Here is a 16620-nt window from a genome sequence, read left to right on the forward strand (position 1 = left end):
CTTATTCTTATCTGGAGTAGCCACCTTCTCTGGAGTTTTACCCTGCAATGTAGAATTAGATGTGTTAGTATTATCATCTAGCCCTGTAGGGCTAGCAACTACATTGTTTGGTTTAATGCAATCAAGATTAGCATTATTTAATAAAATAGGTTCATCAACTCTGGGCATAGAGGGCCCTTCATAGTTTGAACCACTCCTTAGAGTAATTGCAAATGCTTGATCCGTAGGCCAAGTCGGCTGTGCCGGCAGGGCTCCCTGTTGGCGTGCTTGTAGAGCAGCGGAGAGTTGCGCAATTTGATTATTTATAATTTTATTATGCGCTAAAATTTGATCAATTGTCGCATCCCTGCTCTCCATGTGCTTTTGCATATTGACCAACATTGCTCAAATTTCCCCCAAAGAAGGGTCTGAAGATGAGGGGGGTTGTTGTGGTTGATTCTTCTGGCTAGCGTTGGGATGATAGTATTTATGCTGCTGTTGCTGTGGCACCTGTGGTTCTTGTGGTGGTGGATTTTGAACATTAGTGCTCCGATAGGAAAGGTATGGATGGTTCCGATACCCAGGATTGTAAGTGTTGGAGTATGGGTTATTCTGCCTATAACCTTGGAAGGCATTAACTTGCTCCACGGAACTCCTGCAATCCTACTCCCAATAACCTACAACACCACAATTTTCACAGAAAGCCTCATTAGAATTATTATTAATTGCAGAAACATTAGCTACATTAGCAGTGCTCAGATTATCTAATTTTTGGCAAATAGAGGTCAGTTGAGCTTGCAAAAAGGATACAGAGTCGACACTATGTTTCCCCTTGTTAGCAAATCCTCTGGGATTCCCATATTGGGAATTGTGTATCGACATATCTTCAATAACCTGACCTGCATCATCAACATTAAGATTCATAAATCTCCCACTAGCTGCAGATCTAAAATTATTCTAGAAGAATTTCCAATGCCGTTATAAAAGGCTTGGATTAACTGCCATTGTGCTAAATTATGGTGAGGGCATTCTCTTTGTAGGTCCTTGAACCTCTCCCAAGCCTCATATAAAGACTCATCGGCTTCTTGGGCAAAGTTCTGAATCGCACTCCGTAGTACTGCTGTTCTCTCTGCAGGATAATACTTGTTATAAAAATTCAAAACAAGAGTTTCCCAGTCAGTTATACCAAGTGTAGCTCTATTTAAGCCATTAAACCACAATTTAGCTTTTCCAGTTAAAGAGAAGGGAACACTAGTAGAAAAATTGCATTTGGCACCAGTTCAAACCCGGCCTAAGGCACCGGTTTGAACCGGTGCCAATGTGGGGGTGCCAAAAAGGGGTATAAAAAGGCACCGGTTCAAACCGGTGCCAAAACTTTAAATTGGCACCGGTTAACTGGTGCCAAAAATTGCCTACAAAATTTAATTCACCACTTTTGGCACCGGTTAACCGGTGCCAAAAGTGCCAAAAAAATTTTTTTTTCTTAAAAATTAAATAAACTACAATTAAATGAAAATACACAATATAAATCGAACATCACAACATATAAATCAAATCTGTTCAATATATATATAATCAAAAAAAAATTACAGTATAGATCAATAAAAAAAATTACAACATATAAATCAAAAATTAAAAATTGCAACATATGAATCAAAAAATAAAAATACAATATAAATCAAAATAAAAATTTACATATTTACAATAAAAAAAAAACCCACACAATATCTAAATCAATATACTTGCATCTTGATTCTTCTATTTAAGATCTAAGTACCTGCACCAATTAAAACAACCAAAATAAATTGATTAAAACGATTTAATTAAGCTGTGAAATTTTTTTTTTTAAAAAAAATCCAGAAAATCGAAAAAATAAAAAAGAAAACCAGTTGAAAAGAAAAAAAACACCCAGAACATCAGTTAAAAAGACAATCGAAAAATAAAAATATTAAAAAAAAACCCAGAAAAAGAATCGAATAAAATCAAAATCAAAATCAAAAATCATAAAAAAAAAATGAAAAAAAACCCAGAAAATAAATATAAAAAAAATTAAAATCCAGAAAATAAATTAAAAAACTCCAAAATTCGAAACCCAGAAAACAAAAAATTTAAAATCGAAAAAAAAATTGAAATATGGAAAAAAAAAACCCAGAGATCGAAAAACAAAAATGAAATCAAAAATAAAATAAACCCAGAGATCCAAAATCAAAAATGAAAATTGAAAAAAAAAAACTAACTAGAAGAGAATTAAAATGGGAAAAAACCCAAAAACCGCATGCATTAACCCAAAATAATCAATTATTTTAACAGAAAATTAACCCAGAAATCAAAATTGAAATTGAAAAACAAAATCAAAATCGAATAAAACACAATAAAAAAAATCGAAAAGAAAAACCCAGAAATAGAAAAAAAAAAACAAAATCGAAATAATAATTAAAAAAAACCCAGAAATCGAAATTGAAAAAATCAAAATCGAAAAAAAAAACTATTAAATTCGAATTATAAAAAACCAGAAATCAGAATAAACAATCAAAAATCGAAATAATTGAATTGAAATCGAAAAACCCAGAAATTGATTGAAATGGAAAAAAAAATCAAGAAATCGATTGAAAAACCTCAAAATCGTTGTTGCTTGTTGTTATCTTCGATTTGTTGGTGGTTTTCGAGTGAGTATAGAAAGGAGGAGGTAGGAGATCTAGAAAGATAAAGAGGCGAAAGAGGAGGAGAGGATAGGAGAGAGAAAGAGGAGAGGATAGGAGAGAGAAAGAGGAGAGTAGAGGAGAGAGAAAGAAAACGGCCTAATGAATTAGCTAGGGTTTGGGGGTAGTTTATAAGGGCGGTTTTTTTTTTAATATCTAAATGACCCGGTTCGAAAAGGCACCGGTTCAAACCGGTGCTCTTTTTATTTTTGGCACCAGTTTGGGTTGAACCGGTGCCTTTTCCCTTTTTTTAAAAATCCGCCAATTTTGGGCCGATTTTTGGCATCGGTTTGGGCTGAACCGGTGCCATATGGGGGGTGCCAAATGCAATTTTTCTACTAGTGGAAAGAGAATCTCCCTGATTTGGTCTTAAGTGACCCCGGCTTGCCTGATGGTGTTGCAATATTGACAATAGTCAGCAATGTGAAGATTCGGGTCTTCACCCTTGGCTCCACTTAATTGCTTCCTCTCTATCATCGTTATAAATTGGGGTTTAATTTCAAATTGAACCCCATCAAGAGCCGGAGTAGGGGTGAGATGTGGAAAATCCGTAAGCTTTGGTTGTGAATAATCACTAAGCTTCTTTGGAGCCGCCATCTCTGATTCTGTGTCTGATGATGTCTCTGAATTGCTGGAATCAGTTGGAGGATTGCGGTGATTATTGTTATTATCACCAAAATCCGCCAGGATTTGCTTGTAGAAGTTTTTCTGTCTATGGAAGGAACGTTTGATCTCAGGATCGAAAGGGATGTAACCTGATCTGGAACACCTGGGCTTAAACAAAAACTAGAAGCAAATATGAGATTTGTCTCAGAGAACTAACGCTCTCTGAGACAAAAGAGAAATAATCTAGACTACAAAAACAATCAGAAATAAAAATAAAATCGTTTCCCCGACAACGACGCCAAATTTTGACAGGGTAAAGTCGTATCCCCTAATAAAAAATAATTACCTAAATCACTAACTAAGGTAGATAGGGAAGTAGGGTCGATCTCCACAGGGAAACTAGTCTTTTTACTCCTAATTTATTATTATAATCTAAACTATTTAAGTAACCAATATTTATAATTGAATAAGAAACTAAACTAAAAAGAGTAGGAATAGGGAGAAAATAATATATAAAGGATCTAGGGCATAGGTTCACCAATAAATAATATTCCGTGGTAAAACATAGTAATCAATCATTGACATTGCATAAATAACATGATTAACAGGCTCTCGCAATTTATTAATCAACGTAGATCTAACAGGCTCTCGCAATTTACTAGATCTAAGTTCTTATTGAAAATGGCCTTTAATATCAAATTAACATCTGCTCGATTCATCAATTTAATATTGCTATACTTTTACAAGCCGCAATTGTAAAACATAAAAACAATCCAATAAGAAATTATCATGCAATACCAATAATCAATAATAGTCAATCATCAATGCATCAATTAACCAGATTGTAAAGGGCTCTCGCTACTTATTACAATCACACAATTAATTTATCGGTATTAAATCTCATCTCTCGAATTTTGACTGAACCATTTATAAATTAACTTGCCTATTGAAACTAGACTTAAACATTAATTCTCATCTCTCGATTCTTGAATCAATATTGTCAAACTCATGCATAAAAGATAGGCCTAATCTAGTCACAGAGCATTAAATCAATCAATAGGAAATTAATCTAGCATTGATAGTCAACAACAATAGATTACCCCTTCATATTATTTATTAGATCCCCATAAACCCTAGAAATTGAACTACTCACACATATTAAAAACTAAACTAATCAAAGTAATAAAATAAACCATGATCAAAGGAATAAAATAAATAACTAAGATTAAGGGAAGAGAAATCGTTACCGAAATAAATCTGGAATTAATGAAAGAATTAGGAACAAAGGTTCAGAAAGAGTTTAAGAGAGAGAAACCTAATTAGAGAGAGAAAGTCTAAGAGAAAAAGATTAAGAGAAGAAGAAGTAGAAGAGGTTAATTATTCCGTACAAAAACGTATTTAAAACTAAAACTAAAACCACTCCTAATTAGAAACTAATTGCTCGACAAAAGTGCTTGCTCAGAAACACGCGCCCGATCGGGCGCGCCTTTTTCTCGCACAGGTCTTCACACAGCACCGCCCGATCGTGCTAAGCCTCGCACGATCGGGCGCGCCTTGGGCCACGCACCAGCACGCTGCGCATCTTGACCGATCAAGCTAAGCTTGCCCGATCGGGTCCTTGTGGCTCCTCGAGGCTTTGGACTTCCGATTGGGCTCGTCTCCTCGGCCCAATCCGGATCTCCTCTCCGGGTCTTGAATACTCGGTCCAAACCTCGGTATTCCAAATACCGAGCCCTTAATCACAGGCTCGATGGCTCTAGCCGGCCTTGGGCTCCAAATGTGGTCGTGTTCCTCCAATGCTCGTAGTTGCTTTATAAAAAACCCGGGAAAATGCTCCAAAGGTGCAATTTCCTGCAAAACTCAACCAAAACTACAAAAACACTAGAAAACACATATTAGTAATAAAAGTGGCCCTAAAGAGCCAAAAACACTACTAATTATGACCAAGGGACGGGGGTAAAACACTATATAAAATAGACACATCAGGTCACAACAGGTGGTCGTTATTTACTTAATTAGTTGAGAAATTACATAATTACGACTGGTTGACGGTCGCAAATTTTATTGCGACCGTTTTCTTTATTTTCAACGACCGGATGTAAAATGGCCGCAAAGATTAGTAATTGTGACTGTTTTAGTACCGGTCACAATTTTAATAAATTACGACGGCCAAAGCGGTCCCAAAACTTTTTGAAAAATTAAAAAAATTTGAAAACGAATGCATCCTACTGCCTGCACTACCTACCCTGCCCGACTACCATTTTCCACCCACTACGCAAACATACTTTAAACATCTACCTACCACCACCTCCACCCACCTTAAAAACCTTTAACCACCCCCATCGTCAAACCAAAATAACCAAGAAAAAAAAATTAAATTGGAACAAAGAAATTCAAAACCATCTTAAAAATTAGAACAAAAACAACGACAAATCAAAACCAAGGAATACAAAATCAACGAAAACCCTTAAAAATAAAAATAAGGAAATTCGAAAATAAAATCAACAAAAACACCTTAACCAATCCTAAAAATCGAACAAAACCAACGAAACTCAAAATCAAACCCAGAATAAACAAAATTCGAACGAAAACACAAACAAATTTCGCTCAAAAACGAAATTAAACAACAAAATTTGAAAATAAATACAAACAAACAAAAATTTCAGAAAAAACAACGTACCTTTCCTAATATTCTTCCTCTTTGGGGTTATATGATCAAATTCGACGACCATGAAAACTCCAGATCTGGAATTTTTATGGACGAATTTGACCATTAACACCAAATTCATGTGTTGCTCAAACCCTTATACCAAAATTTGAAACAGTAACAGAGGGAGGTTGAGAGGCCAAGTGTGAGAAAATAGAAGAGAATAGGGTTGCAAATCTGAAATTCCTCCAATTTGTTACAAATCCGAAACCATAAAATTATTTTTCTTGATTTTTTAGGGGTAATTGAAGAGGAAAATGTTAGTTTGATGGTAAATTATATTTAATTTAGAGAAAGGAAACAGAAAAGAGAAAGGAAAGAGAAGTGGAAGGGAGTGAGAAGAGAGAGAAAAGAAAGTTTGTTGATGAGCGGCGTTTTCAGTTTTGGGGTTAGTTAGCTGACCTTTTATACCCTTCTTTTTTAAAAAAAAAATTAATTGTGTTGAGAGGGCTAAAAGCGATCGCAAAACTGCGACCAGTCAGTAATCAGGTCGCAATTTTCAAACTTTGCGACTGCTAAGGCGATTGTAATAGAATAATTTTAATCTAAATAATTTTGACCAAGTATTTTATTTTAAATAAATATTCAAATACATTTGCGACCTTTTTTTTAGCGTTTAAACGGTCACAAATCTACTACCGCTATTAAAACGGTCGCAATTTTGCGACCGCATATAAATCGGTCGCAAATTTCATATTTGCGACCGTTTCCTTGGCAGTCGTAGAAAAACGGTCGTAATATCACCGAATTCTAGTAGTGTATCCTAAGCTTGACTCAAATAAAACAGTGTTAGGGTAGTACTTTGCCTTCATAACACGACTAAGCAAAGAACTAGTGCTACTCGCCAATCTCCAAGCTTGCCTGCCCAGAAGAGCATAATTAAAAACTGAAAAATCTCGGAATCCTATTCCCCTAAGACACTTTAGAGTTAAAAGAGACTCCTAACTACTCCAGTGAATTCGTCTTCTATTCCCATCATGGCCCCACCAAAACTTAGCCATGGTGGAATGCATCTTTTTGATCACCTCGCAAGGATTTTTTTACACACCTATAAGATATGTGGGAATAGCTTGTATCACCGATTTCAACAGAATTTCCTTTCCGGCTTGAGATAAGAGATTTTCCTTCCATCCCTGCAACTTTTTCCAAACCCGGTCAAGAATTGCCTCAAACGTGCTTCTTTTCGATCTTCCTAAAATATTTGGAATGCCAAGGTATTTCTCATGACGGTCAACCTGCTTCATACTCAAGATGCTCAGAATTTCCTCCTTTTGCTCCACCCTCACTCCTCTACTAAAAGACACTTAGAACTTATCATAATTAATTTTTTGCCAGATGCCGCTTCATACAGGTTGAGAATATCAACAATCGTTAGGCATTCATTTCGATTTGCACTAGTAAAGAGGAGGCTATCATCTGCAAAAAGAAGATGACAGATTTCTGGCCCTCTCCGACTTGCCTTGGCTCCGTTAATTTCTCCACAATCTGCCTTATTCTGAATCATCTGCGAAAAAGCGTCAGCTACAATAATAAAAAGGTAAGGAGATAGGGGATCTCCTTGACGTAACCCTCTAGAAGGGGTTATCGAGCTACATACTCCTCCATTAATTATGAAATAGTATTGAACAGAAGAAACGAGCTCCATCACCATATTCACCCATCTACCATCAAAACCCATCTTCAACAACAACTGTCTCAGGAAACCCCACTAAAATCTATCATACGCCTTACTCATGCATGTCAAGTTTCATAGCAATGTAACCCTTCCGGACTTTACTCCTTTTCTTCATCATATGAAATAATTCCAGTGCTATCAATGCATTATATGTAATCAATCACCCCGACACAAACGCACTTTGATTTTCAGAGATAATTTCAGACAAATATTTTTCAGGCGGATAACTAAACATTTTGACACAAGTTTATGCAATAAATTTCAAAGACTAATGGGGCGAAATTCAGCAACATATTTCGGTTCCTTCACTTTTGGTATGAGAGCAATATTTATTTTGTTAATATGCTCCGAAATAGAACCGCTATTCAAGATATTAGTAACAATGGAAGCAACATCATCACCTACAATATGTCAAAAACGCTGATAAAAAATAGCATGCATACCATCGGGTCCAGGGGCCTTGCTTGGATGCATCTGTTTGAGAGCGGAGTAAACATCGTCTTTGGTATAAGGCCTCATGAGCTCGCTGCTCATAGAGTGGGTGACTGACTCCTTTACCTTCTCAAAAACCGAACTGAGACTTTGATTCAAGGGGTTGGAAGAGGTAAATATCTCCTTAAAATAGCCACCAATGACCTCCAAAACCTCCTTCTCCTCTTCCTTTCATACTCCATTCAATTTGAATCCCAAAGCCCCATAATTTGATTACGTCGTTGCCTTTGGGAAGCTTTGTGATGAAAATACTTTGTATTTTTTTTTCCATCACAGACCTCCACAACTCTAGACCTCAAATGCCAGTACGCCTCTTGCTTCTCGAGAAGTTCATCAAGTAAACCCTCTAGGTGAGCACACGTATGTACTCATCACAGCTTGCATTATCAATTGGTTGAGCTTGAGCTTTTTGCAATGCTAACTCTTCATTTTCAATCTGTTTTCCCAAGTTGCCAAAAATTTCTTCACTCCATCTCTTTAATTTCAAACCCACTGCTGCCACCTTTTCAACAACACTCCCTACACCAATACCACCCCACGCATCTTTGACCACCTTCTCACATCCTTCATCAAGCAACCGATAAGTCTCAAACTTAAATTCTCTTTTTTTTTCTTCTTTTTTTTTTTCTTTTTATTCGGCACACAAGAAAGGAATAAAGGAGTGTGATCGGATTTATACCTCAAAATGTGCTTCACACTTGCGGCAGGAAATTTGTCACACCAAGAAATTGACCCCAAAAATCTGTCAAGTCTTTCTCGAACTCTCGTCGCTGGATTTCTTACCCTTTCCCAAGTGTACCAAGCTCCACTAAACCCCAAGTCTTTCAAATTACATTCCTCCAAAACTTCTCTAAAATTTTCCATATCTCTTCGTTCTCCTTGAGCTCCACCCTCTCTCTCGGCATAGGACAAAATTTCATTAAAATAAGGCTCCAAGGCATGTCCTTCTCTTCTGATTTCGGCCAGCCATATACCCCAGCAAACCTCCAAGAAAACCGTCCCTCTCACCAAACATCACCACAAATATGATGATCAGAAAAGGATATGATTCAAAAATCAATACTCTCCCTCCAATATAAGCATAAGCGACCCAATTTTCCCCTGCTTGAGACACTGAAAGCTCCCGAAAAACCAAGACTACCTTTCAGGTCCTCTACCACTCAACCTTCCACCATTGTTTCAGACAAAAAAAGTAACCCCGGGCTATGTTTTTACTGTAGTTATGGAGTCGCCGAACTGATCAGGGATTGCCCATTCCCCGACAGTTCCAAGCTAAGAGATTCATTGGGTTTGGCGGGGTTGGTCATCGCCAACCTTCGCCAATGGTCCCACACCAGTCAGCAAAGTCGTGTATATGATTTCTTGGGGATAAGACCACCATCCTCAGTTTCCATAGCATCCTCTCTACCCCTCTTCCCCATTGAAAAGGCAGCTTCTGGATTAATAGCACCCCCTAACCCACTTCTAGCAAACTTTTTCCACTTCCTTATTCCTCCTTTAACATTCCCTCCACCCTCCACATTGCTATTGACATTTACTGTCATTTTGTGCCCCTTCAAAGTTATTTTCCACTTGGGGTAAAGATGCAACCCCCACTACCTCTCCACCTAAATCAAGACTCCCCTGCACATCAGATACAACATCCTCAGAATGTTGTGTTATCATTACAATTTGTGTGTCCTCATTCCCCGGCTTCATATTTTTATTCAAATCGAGTGAAACATCTTGCAACTTCTCCACAACATCACCAATTTCTTCTTCATTCAGCTTAGGATAACAATATTTTTTTTTTTTTACGAAGAGTCTCTTTGACACCGAACCTGCAGTACTATCCTCTTCTTTTTCCTCAAATTTCGAAGCTTTGCATGGAGTAGACACACGCAGCTTCCCACTAAACTTTCTAGCCACTATGGCTTCATCACAGTCTTTCTCTTCATGCCCCAACAAACCACATACATAGCAAAACACAGGCAGCTTCTCATTCTTTACGGGTACTTCAATACTCCCTTTCCCTGTTCGAATCTCCACCTTATTCATAAGCGGTTTCTCAACATCAACCAAAACCTTCATCCGCAATGACTTATTTATACCAATTGCATCAGATTTGTCCATCAACAAAAGGTCCCATTTTTATCTCCTAATCTTTTTGCATTCTCATCATTGTTCCTACCCTTAAAGGGTAAATCATTCACTCGTACCCAAAAGGGAACTTTATTCAAAGAAATTTCAGGGGGTTTAGTATTACCATCAACATTGTCAAGGATCAAAACGTGATGATCTAAGTGCTAGGGTTGCGATTCCGTAACAAATTGTTAGTCCTTCCAATGGTGGAATTGGAAAAAGAAAGTTTTCTCCCCAATTACGTTTGCTTCACACCCATGCTTAGGGTTCCACACTCTCTTCATCATGTTAATGAGCTCATTGGAATTAACATTGCGTGATGTCCAGAGTTTCCCAACCACCGCAAGTTCGATCTGGTCTTCCTCCTCTCCACCTCCCTCCTCAATCCAATCAATCTCCACGTTTTGTTTTTCTGTCATATTAACCAATTTCTCCATCTGATTTTCACCACTATTATCAAGGGAGGTCATGATTGTATAAGAAAATCGAAGCAAACGAGCCAAAATCTTCGAAAAAGAAGCAAAAACTAGCACAAAGCTAGATCGAGAAACCCTCCCAAGAGAAACCCTCAAGTCGACTCTACAGGGAACTTTTAATTAATCATGGTTATTAAAGCATAAGTTAAGGTTTAATTAATTGATATTTTCAGTTGCACGACATATGGCATGAAACAACTCATTTCTTATTTTACAAAAAAAAAATCTCTTGAAAAAAGATATTTATTATAGAAGGAATATTTTTAAATAAAATATCAAGAAAGGGTTTAACTGATTTGTTACAACCGTTTAAACTGCCAAAACTAGCAAGTTTCATTATACCGTTATAAATATCTACTAACCATCCTAATTTCCAATTCAAGAAGTATTTAATTATAGAACATTTTGAAATAAATCAAAAAATAGATTATCAAGAAAGGGTTTTTTTTTTTTTTTTTTTTTTTTTTTAATTCTTGATAACCACCTTAGCTGCTAACTAACCAGATATTTACCTCAAACCGTTATAAATATCTCTTATATAAATCCTCTGCTTTTACATTCTGCTTTTGATCCAAAATTTCTCTGTTTCTTCAAGAAAAATTATAAGCAAAATTTCTCTGTTTTTCTTAAAAAATCAGAAAACAACCTTCCTTTTTCCTTAGTCATCTCTGTTTTATTCAAGCATGTCAACTCCGGCTATAAACCAGCAGCGTCACAGGAACACCTGTCTTGTCAACATAATATTTGGTTCGGATTTCTACGATTTCGTTACGAAGATCATTGGGTATTTTTTTGTATATGCTTTTTCTTGGGGTGTTTTAATGGGAATATGGGTGATTATCATGAGAAATCATCTTGAAAGTGGACAAATTCAACTGTTTGCTTTTAATTACACGACGCGTGCTAATGTCGCGCTGAATAGCTCTACAGATTTAGCACTAATTGATCAATACACAGAACTAGCCTATTCATTCTTTATGAGAGGTCCTAAGTCTGAGAAAGACACGGAGAAGGAAAAGAAACCTGAAGACCAGTATCGAAATCAGCGGCAGCTCGTAAGGAAATCTGCCAGAGCACGCAATGAAGAAAAGAAAGAGGCCGAAAGATGTATGTCACGTAAAAATGTATCGTCGGACGATGGTAATAAGCCGACAGGCGTTGTTAATGGGAATTCGCTAGCAGATTTTGGTGTCGCGGTACCTTATGAAGGCGAAGTCGATAATGTTGCTGGTACACTATCGTACATGTCAGCAGAGGATTTGGAGGGTGATCAGAATGAGAAGAGTGATATATACTCATTCGGGATGTGCGTGCTACATATGATGACTGAGGAAGCTGTGTACAGCGAATACAGATCAGAATATGAACTTTTGGGAAAGATTAAGTCGGGTGTTAAGCCGGCTGCTCTGTACTTTGTGCAAGACAAAATAGTAAAGAAGTTCATTGAAAAGTGTCTGGCTAAGGCGTCTAAGAGGCCCTCGGTAACTGATCTCTTGAAGCACCCGTGTCTTGCAACTAATGATGAGGGGGGCGAGGGAAGCCAAGACAATAGGGAAGCCAAGTCAGTTGTTTAGTATGAAATTAAGACTTTTCTTGGATTTTCTGTAGTACAAATATGTCTTTGATTCAAGGTATGGTACCAAGTAGTAATAGTAGTTAGTGTTTGCATAATAAAGTGTATAGGTGGGGTGCTTGATTCAGCTTTCTTATTTGTAATTTGATTTTTTTAGTTTGATTTGAATAAAATTTAAACATTGTTGCTTAGTTAGTTAACTGTGATACTCTTTTCAGTACTGTATAAATTTTTAAAAGAGTATTGCCTTTGATTAGTTAATATAATTCAATTGTTAGTCAATTGAACAAACTGATGACACTGTACGTACAATGCCTAAATAGGGTAGTTGAATTGGAAATTCTCAAATTCCTATACAATACACAACTTTTATAATTGAACTATCATTGAAATATCTTGGAATTACCACCCGGAAAAGAAGCTGAACTATTGTCTATTGAAGTAATTAGACCACGAAAACATAATGGTTAGCAAGACAGAATGGTTAGGAAGTTCATCGAAAAGTGTGGCTAAGGTGTCTAAGAGACCAACGGCAAGTGCTCTCTTGAAGCACCCTTTTCTTGCAGAGACGAAACCAACATGGTTGGGATCCTTACGGAGGCTTTGATTGACTCGAAGGAGCAGTTCCTAGGCTCGATGATTCAATACTTTACATTAGTATGAAATTAAGAATTTAGTCTTGATTTTCTTTTGCTTATGTCTAGACTTCAAATTGTGTCTTTAATTTAGGGTATGTTAGACGGTTAGTGAAGATACTTATGTTAAGTGCTTGATGTGCGTGTGTATTCATTTTAAATACGGAGTAATTAGTTTTCATTACTTGTTTTACAATGCATTTTTTTTCTTGTGTTATAATTGCATTTTAAACAAGATCCCCCTCCCCCCCCCCCCCAGATTAATACAATTGAAACAAATTGTTGGAGACATAAGGATATTAGATAATTAGGCTACACAAACTTGTACAACTGATGAGAAAATTTAATGAATAAGGACCTAAATCTCTAAATAGTAAACGCCAAAAATTCTTTATTAAATGCAACTGCTAGTTTTTTTTTTAAAAAAAAAAAAAACAAAACAAAACAAAAAAAAGCAAATGATATTAGTATAGCTGCCACCTTCACATTACTTAAAATGTATTAATGTTAGAGGACCACTAAGGTTATATACTTATTGTGTGATTGTGTCATCTAGATTAAGGTGCAGTTATATATATTTTTTACATTTTAATATAGTCCCAATGTGATATGCATTAATATTAAGGTAAAATTTGAGGTGAGGTCTGCTTTTATTTTAAGATAAAATGATTTTTGACATTAATTCGCAAGAGTAGACATTAGGCTCGATTTGATTTAATTATCCCTAGAGTATACCTTCCAATTCATAATTGAAATTCAGTAAATAATTAAAGTAACCGTAAGGTAGGTTAGAAGTTACCATAAGCAGTTTAAAAGGTATCTTACAGTATATATATACATCCAATGTGGCAATGTAAAGTTAAATACATGTAAAGTTATGTACTTAAAAGTTTTATACCTTTATTATTATTCCTTTTTATTATTATTATTATTATTATTATTATTATTATTATTATTAATATTAATCGTTTAATTAAAATTTTAAGGAAATAATCAAGAAAGTGGTTTTCAAAAAAAAAAAAGGAAAAAAAGGAAAAAGAAAAAAATCAAGAAAGCTTATTTCTGTTTCTTGATAACCGTCATAACCAACTAAAACTAACGGGCCCAGTAAGCAGGATAAATCTGTAACAACGAACTAACTACTTATAATCACTAAATATGAATGTAGTCGTTACATAAATCATTTTAAACTCCAAAACTACTTTCACAAGTATTCTGTTTTTTCATAATCTTAGGAGCATTATATTCAATTCTACAAATACTAGTTCCTCAACACTAATCATAAGAATTACCAATGGCGGCTTCTTCGAGTTCACAGGAAGGTAACAACAATGATCATAGGATTGTCGAGAGTGATTCGAGTGAGCGATACGTTAGGTACAATGAGATGATTGGAGAAGGTACAACCATTCTTGATTTTGGTGGGCGATACTCAAGGGTCAATAAGATCATTGCCGTAGAAGGTAGTTCGAGTTTTGACTCTATTGACACGGGTGGCACACACGTATGGTTCAATGGAAAATCAAAATGTAGTACGCAAAAAGTATACAAGGGATAGATGTTATGTGCAGAAGCTGGTCTAATGAAGTTTTTAGATCATGAAAATATAGTTAAATGTTAAATTTTTTGAAACAATGTGAAATGGGTCTGGGCAACCCGAACAAGGAGGAGGAGAGTTTGGTCCACAAACTAGGCTTTGGAGGTTCCATACTAAAACCAATTGGCAATAGTAGGAGGTACTCCTCTACCTTATAAAGTGAAACCATCTCTCCTCTTTCTCCAATGTGGGACACTTATAAGTGGGTTATAACGGGTTTCAACTAGCACTGTGAAAACGGTTTGACAGTTCGGGTTCGGTTCGGTATTAAATCGGGTCGGTTTGAAATTGGTTTAAGTGTCTCTCGAGTCGGTTTCAGTTCAGCGTAAATAGTTATCGGTTCGATTCGATTTCAATTTATTCTTGAGCGGTTTTAATTTGAATCGGGTTGTAAACGGTTCGGGAAGTAAACGGTTCGGTGCAGCCGGGTTGCGGTTTGTTAACAGTTTGGTGTAAATGGTTTTTATACCGGTTCAAACAGTTCGGGTTGGAAACGGTTTCAAGTTAGAAACGGTTCGGTTCTTTTTCGGTTCAGTTTTATTTTGGTTCGGTTTGTTAACGGGTTCGTCTTTTATACTCTTTAACGTTATTCGGATCAGTTCCATTTCATGTTTGCTAAATTATGGTTCAAAACGGTTTTTTATTTCAAAAAGTCGGTTTTTAATCGGGTCGTTTGGATTCGGGGAGTTAAACAATTTTGATTTGAAATTTCATTGTACTTGCTAACCTTTTGCTAGTTAACAAGTTTTATATCAAGCCGAGACTTCATCACTTCATATTTAGGCATTAGGTATTATATTATATACAAATTCTCATCGATTTCCAAAATACATATCATGTTATTTCAAGTTTTGTCGTACTGATCTTACTAGTTTACTACGAAGTAACGTAGATTATAAAAGTTTAGTGTATTAATGAATTATTATTGTTTTACCATCACATTATTAGTTGCTTCTTATTCAATTCAATCATCTAATTGATGTGTCATAATCATGATTTGATGAGTTATTGTGACATCGAAATTACAGTTTGATTTATAGACAGTTCGGTTTGTAAGTGGTTCGGTTTATAAAAGGTTCGGTGCAAACGAGTTGCAGTTTGTTAACGGTTCGGTGTAAAAGGTTTTTACCTCTGTTCAAACGGTTTCGGGTTGGAAACAATTTCGGCTTAGAAACAGTTCGTTTCTTTTTCGGTTCGGTTTAATTTCAGTTCGGTTTAGAACTGGTTCGATTTGTTAACAGGTTCGGTTCTTATACGGTTTGACATTATTCGGATCGGTTCGGTTTCGTGTTTACTTAAGTACGGTTCGGGTCGGTTTTCGGTTTTACAACATCAGTTTTTTTATCGGTTCAGTTCTCATTTGAGTCGGTTGGTTTCGGACAGTTAAACGGTTTCGGTTTGAAATTTTACAGCACTAGTTTCAACCTTAAATGCTACGATTCTTGGATTGATTACGAGGTAAAAACTATAAACATGAGTAATGAGTATTTTCCTTCAGGAAACTTGTTACAGTATCTCAGAAATCATAAGATATCAGGTCATAATGCAATCAAGAAATGGTCAAGACAGATTCTGAGTGGAATTGCTTATCTTCATAGTGAAACAACAGATTCGGCATTTGCGAGGAAATTCAAGTCTGCGACTGTTTTCGCACCTCGATTTCTCCAGACTTGTAATTGGGGTGGTTCACCAGCAGCAATAATGGGTTTGTTACTCCTCCTTTTGTTACTCCAACAGTCACCAAGATTCTTTCGTGGAAACTAAATTATTAGCTTTTTCCCTGGAAAGCCCGAGACTAATTAAATAATTAACCAAGAACGGCCTCGTCATTGTGCTCGTGCTCAAGGTTGAAGTCGAATAGGGTGGAAGATGGCGGATTTGGAGGAGACTTTTGATGCAATTGCTTGTGTTGTTGCCTATTTTCAGCATCTTCAATTCTCTGTTGTTTTGATTTGGTTCCAATTAAGAGAATTCAACATGGTATATGAATATGGCTATCAAAATTATATTTAGGATGCGGCTAATGTATTATACATGATCAGAATATATATAGGAAATAG

The 16620-nt window shown here is 36.2% G+C and overlaps 1 pseudogene; it reads right to left on the minus strand.

Annotated features, from left to right (window-relative positions):
* The window catches only part of LOC110704097, a 30302-nt pseudogene extending 22633 nt beyond the window's left edge, over nucleotides 1-7669 (minus strand).
* Nucleotides 7670-16620: the final 8951 nt, after the last annotated feature.

Source organism: Chenopodium quinoa, unplaced genomic scaffold (assembly GCF_001683475.1).
Source record: "Chenopodium quinoa cultivar QQ74 unplaced genomic scaffold, ASM168347v1, whole genome shotgun sequence".
Lineage (NCBI taxonomy): Eukaryota > Viridiplantae > Streptophyta > Magnoliopsida > Caryophyllales > Amaranthaceae > Chenopodium > Chenopodium quinoa.